Source organism: Schistocerca nitens, chromosome 10, assembly GCF_023898315.1.
Source record: "Schistocerca nitens isolate TAMUIC-IGC-003100 chromosome 10, iqSchNite1.1, whole genome shotgun sequence".
Classification (NCBI taxonomy): domain Eukaryota; kingdom Metazoa; phylum Arthropoda; class Insecta; order Orthoptera; family Acrididae; genus Schistocerca; species Schistocerca nitens.
The window spans coordinates 74,215,304-74,221,303 of NC_064623.1; the positions used below are offsets into that span (position 1 = coordinate 74,215,304).

Here is a 6,000-nt window from a genome sequence, read left to right on the forward strand (position 1 = left end):
TACACTTGTCTTCGTTTAGGGTCAGCTGCTACTTCCTGCCCCAATCACTGATCATCTACAGGTCTTCCTGCATTTTGCTACAGTGTTCCGGCGCTGATCCCTTCTTATACACAACTACATTGTCTGAAAAGGTCCTGACCGAGCATACGACGATATCTACCGCATATATATTGCAAAAGGTACCGGCCTTATGAGATGCACCAATAAATTAATCTGACCTAAGCTGTGTACATCGCAGGAGGTGAGTTTCATCTGAATCTTGGGGCCGGTATATCCATCTTGAGTACATAATTTGATGCTAAATCACAGTAAGACTCAGTTTTTACAGTTTCTAACTCACAATTCAACAAGAACCGATATTTTGATCAGACAGAATGGGCATATTATAAGCGAGACGGAACAGTTCAAGTTCCTAGGCTTTCGGATAGATAGTAAGCTGTTGTGGAAAGCTCATGTTCAGGATCTTGTTCAGAAACTAAATGCTGATTTATTTATCATTAGAACAGTATCTGAAATAAATGACAGTTCGCATATTTTCATACGTTTATGTCGTATGGTATTATTTTTTGGGGTAATTCTTCTGATTCAAAAAGGGTATTTTTGGCTCAAAAACGGGCTGTTCGAGCTATATGTGGTGTAAGTTCGAGAATCTCTTGTCGACCCCTATTCAATGGTCTGGGAATTCTGACATTGCCCTCACAGCATATATTTTCTTTAATGTCGATTGTTGTTAGCAATATTAGCTTATTCCCAAGAGTTAGCAGCTTTCAATCGGTTAATACTAGGCAGAAATATAATCTGCATGTGGAATGAACTTCCTTGACTCTTGTGCAGTATTCTGCTGCATCCATTTTCAATAAGGTACCACAAGAACTCAATTTTAGCAGTAGCCCAAACACTTTTAAGTCTAAACTGAAGAGTTTCCTCACGGCTCTCCTTCTATTCTGTCGAGGAGCTCCTGGAAGAGCTGAAAAATTAAGCAAATTCCAGTGTTGCATTGTTGATTTTCTTTATTTAAAGAAAGTGGGCCAGTGGTTTATAGCAAGGTTCACAAGAAATTTCATTACTCTGTACCACTAACGTCACTGGCTTCGGATATGAAAGAATGAGCCACCACTTTGTGAATGTCAGGCAAGATCATATCGCGCACTGGAGGAGTTATAAACTTTTAGAATGGTGAAAGATTCATTTATAATGGCCAGCTTTTTCACTTCCTCTTACTATTAAATATACTGAAGAGTCAAAGAAACTGGTACACCTGGCTAATATCGTGTAGGGCCCCCGCGAGCACGCGGAAGTACCGCAACACGACGTGGTATACACTCGACTAATGTCTGAAGTAGTGCTGGAGGGAATTGACACCATGAAACCTGCAGGGCTGTCCATAAATCCGTAAGAGTATGACAGAGTGAAGATCTCTTCTGAACAGCACTTTGCAAAGAATCACAGATATGCTCAAAAATGTTCTTGTCTGGGGAGTTTGATGGCCAGAAGAGTGTTTCTGTACCCACTCTGTAGCAATGCTGGACGTATGGAGTGTCGCGTTGTCGTGCTGGAATTGCCGAGGTCCGTCAGAATGCACAATGGACCTAATAACTCCACGTGATCAGACAGGATGCTTACGTACGTGTCACCTGTCAGAGTCGTATCTAGAAATATCGCGGGTCCCATATCGCTCAACTGCACAGACTCCACGCTATTACAAAACCTCCACCAGCTTGAACAGTCACCTGATGACATGTGAGCCCATGGATTCATAAGGTTGTCTCCATACCTGTACATTTCCACCCTCCTGATACAATTTGGAACGAGACTCGTCAGACCATTCAACATGTTTCCAGTCATCAACAGTCCAATGTCGGAGTTGACGGGCCAAGGCGATGCGTAAATCTGTGTTGTGCAATCATCAAGGGTACACGAGTGGGCCTTCGGCTCCCAAAGCCCATATCGATGATGTTTCGTTGAACGGTTCGTACGCTGACACTTGTTGATGACCCAGCATTGAAATCTGTACAATTTGAGAAAGGGTTACACTTCTGTTACGTTGAACGATTCTCTTCAGTCGTCGTTCATCTCTTTCTTGCGGGATCTTTTTCCGGCCGCAGCGATGTCGTAAATTTGATGTTTTACCGGATTCCTGACATTACGGTACACTTGTGAAATGGTCGTACTGGAAAATACACACTTCATCGCTCCCTTGAAGATGCTGTATCCCATCGCTCGTGCGCCGACTGTAATACCACGTTGAAAGTCGCTTAAATCTTGATAACCTGCCATTGTGGCAGCAGTAACCGATGTCACAACTGCACCAGACACTTGTTGTCTTGCCGGCCGCGGTGGTCTCGCGGTTCTAGGCGCGCAGTCCGGAACCGTGCGACTGCTACGGTCGCAGGTTCGAATCCTGCCTCGGGCATGGATGTGTGTGATGTCCTTAGGTTAGTTAGGTTTAAGTAGTTCTAAGTTCTAGGGGACTAATAACCACAGCAGTTGAGTCCCATAGTGCTCAGAGCCATTATAAAAAAAGCCACTTGTTGTCTTATATAGGCGCTGCCGACCGCAGCGCCGCATTCTTCCTGTTTACATATCTCTGTATTTGAATAGTCATGCCTATAACAGTTTCTTTGGCGCTTCAGTGTATGACAAATGGCCTTTTGCCATATGTGCTACAGTTGTTTGTCATTTTTTTATGTTTTTAAAAGCGAAATACCAGCACTAAGACTTATATTTCTATTGCAGATCGACGACGAGACCTAGCAGAATCTGCGGGGTCCCACATCGTTGAAGATGTAATGTCGCGGCATTAATGCACCCGTATCACTTTCATGTTTCTTCATCGTCACGCTTTCGTCACCATCGCATTCTGCATAGTCAGCCATCATACCTTTCGGCTCTTCGCGGATCAACTTAGCGGTGTTGTAAATAGATAAACAGCCATGTACATCTTTGTTTAGTTTCTATACACTGTGTGTATGTAACTTTAGCTAAAATAAAAACGTTTTGTAGTGAAACTGTATAATCGTGTAACGTGAGTGTGTATTTACTTCCTGTACTCAACACCGATTCCGAGCACAGGTCATCCACTTGTGTTTCTGTTGACTTAGAAGCTCTTTGACAGGCTCACCTGACAACGTACCAGTCAGGGCCCTTGAGAGACCAGATTGGCCTTTCTCTGCAGCGGTGTGGAGTAATGGGCGTCAAACTGTGGCCCGAGCCAAGGGGGGAGGTGCCGCCAGCGGTTCTCATGGGGAGAGTTACCCAACGGCGGGATCGACATTTTGGAAACAAATGAGCGGAGATGTAGGTTAAGATGCCAGGTATCACACCGTGCCCTCGTGACCCTCCTTTGCAAGCAACTGACGAAAAAAGTTTCGGAATTTTGCGTGACGCACGATGGCGTTAAAAAAAAGTTGTGTCAAATAGACCGGTTGGGTGGTGTAATGGAGAGAATAAGTGCGTCACATACGGGAGGTAGTGGCTTCAAATTTCGTCAGGTGCATTATGGGTTTAAAAAGGAAAGACGAAATAATCTACGCTACTGCCCATTAAAATTGCTACACCACGAAGATGACGTGCTACAGACGCGAGAGCATTCACACAAGGTTGGCGCCGGTGGCGACACCTACAACGTCCTGACATGAGGAAATTTTCCAACCGATTTCTTTTACACACACACACACCAGTTAACCGGCGTTGCCTGGTGAAACGTTGTTGTGATGCCTCGTGTAAGGAAGAGAAATGCGTACCATCACGTTTCCGACTTCGATAAAGGTCGGATTGTGGCCTATCGCATTTGCGGTTTATCATATCGCGACATTGCTGCTCGCGTTGGGCGAGATCCAATGACTGTTAGCAGAATATGGAATCGGTGGGTTCAGGAGGGTAACTCGGAACACCGTGCTGGATCCCAACGGCCTCGTATCACTAGCAGTCGAGATGACAGGCATCTTATCCGCATGGCTGTAACGGATCGTGCAGCCACGTCTCGATCCCTGAGTCAACAGATGGGGACGTTTGCAAGACAACAACCAACAGTTCGACGACGTTTGCAGCAGCATGGACTCTCAGCTCGGAGACCATGGCTACAGTTACCCTTGACGCTGCATCACGGACAGGAACGCCTGCGATGGTGTACACAATGACGAACCTGGGTGCACGAATCGCAAAACGTGATTTTTTTCGGATGAATCCAGGTTCTCTTTACAGTATCATGATGGTCGCATCCGTGTTTGGCGACATCGCGGTGAACGCCCATTGGAATCGTGTATTCGTCATCGCTATACTGGCGTATCACCCGGAGTGATGGTATGGGGTTCCATTGGTTACACGTCTCGGTCACCTCTTGTTCGCATTGACGGCACTTTAAACAGTGGACATTACATTTCAGATGTGTTACGACCCCTGCGAAACCCTGCATTCCAGCAGGATTATACACGACCGCATGTTGCAGGTCCTGTACGGGTCATTCTGGATACAGAAAATGTTCGACTGCTGCTCTGGCTAGCACATTCTCCAGATCTCTCACCAATTGAAAACGTCTGGTCAATGGTGGCCGAGCAACTGGCTCGTCACAATACGCCAGTCACTACTCTTGATGAACTGTGGTATCATGTTGAAGCTGCATGGGCAGCTGTACCTGTACACGCCATCCAAGCCCTGTTTGACTCAGCGCCCAGGCCTATCAAGGCCGTTATTACGGCCAGAGGTGGTTGTTCTGGGCACTTATTTCTCAGGAACTATGCACCCAAATTGCGTGAAAATGTAATCACATATCAGTTCTAATATAATATATTTGTCCAATGAATACCCGTTTATCATCTGCATTTCTTCTTGGTGTAGCAATTGTAATGGCCAGTGGTGTATTTATACTGACTGTGCAATGACTTGAAAAATGTATTTTTCGATATAAGCTGTGTAGTTTTTTTTTTTTTTTTTTGCATAGTAATCGTCATAGAAACATTTGAAACATAGCCTAAATTCCAATTCACTATGGACAAAATAAGGCAGATAACGATTTACTCCAAGGAAGGACTGATAAGTAAATCGAAATTCAAGCGAAATGAGGAATTGATACAGTGAATGCAATAACCTTGACGGAAAAAATTAGATGATAAAAACAAAGGAAATAATATCGAAATTGCCGGCCGCGGTGGTCTCGCGGTTCTAGGCGCGCAGTCCGGAATCGTGCGACTGCTACGGTCGCAGGTTCGAATCCTGCCTCGGGCATGGATGTGTGTGATGTCCTTAGGTTAGTTAGGTTGAAGTAGTTCTAAGTTCTAGGGGACTGATGACTACAGCAGTTGAGTCCCATAGTGCTCAGGGCCATTTGAACCATTTTTTTAATATCGAAATTATTACATATAATTAATTAAAAACGAACGAACAACGGTTTCAAGTGGAAAAAAAATTAGAAATAATTCAAAAGCCGAGATTGCTTAAATACTGTTTACTGGATAACCGGTTTCAAGACACTAAAGGTGCCATCATCGGATCTTAACTTTTGAATTATTTCTACAACACAGTGATCGTCCCACTACGCACTATGTGTTCACTGGAAAAAGAATTATTGGAAGAAAAATGAGAGCAAATGAAGAAGCTGATATTATGATTAAAGTGACGCGGTGATCAAAGCCACTTTTATAAAGATTTAAAAATAAAAATAAAATTAATGCAACTGATGAGCCTCAAGCCCGCAACCTCTTGCATGAGAAGCCGTCACCGTATCGATTAAAAATGGTTCAAATGGTTCTGAGCACTATGGGACTTAACATCTGAGGTCATCAGTCACCTAGAACTTAGAACTATTTAAACCTAAGTAACCTAAGGACATCACACACATCCATGCCCGCGACAGGATTCGAACCTGGGACCGTAGCAGTCGCGCGGTTCCAGACTGATGCGGCTAGAACCGCTCGGTCACAGAGACTGGCGCTGGTATATAAGCATTGACATGTAGCAAGGGATTAGTGTGACATTCGTGTCCTCCCGACGTGCGAGTGCCAA

General features: G+C 44.5%; 1 protein-coding gene across 1 annotated transcript in view; it reads left to right on the plus strand.

The window, feature by feature from the left end:
* The window catches only part of LOC126209883 (mediator of RNA polymerase II transcription subunit 15-like), a 42,972-nt gene extending 39,956 nt beyond the window's left edge, over nt 1–3,016 (plus strand). Inside the window, exon 7 of the mRNA XM_049939007.1 lies at nt 2,737–3,016. The gene's annotated coding sequence lies outside the window, so the exon portion shown is untranslated. The remainder of the gene's footprint in view (nt 1–2,736) is intronic.
* Nucleotides 3,017–6,000: the final 2,984 nt, after the last annotated feature.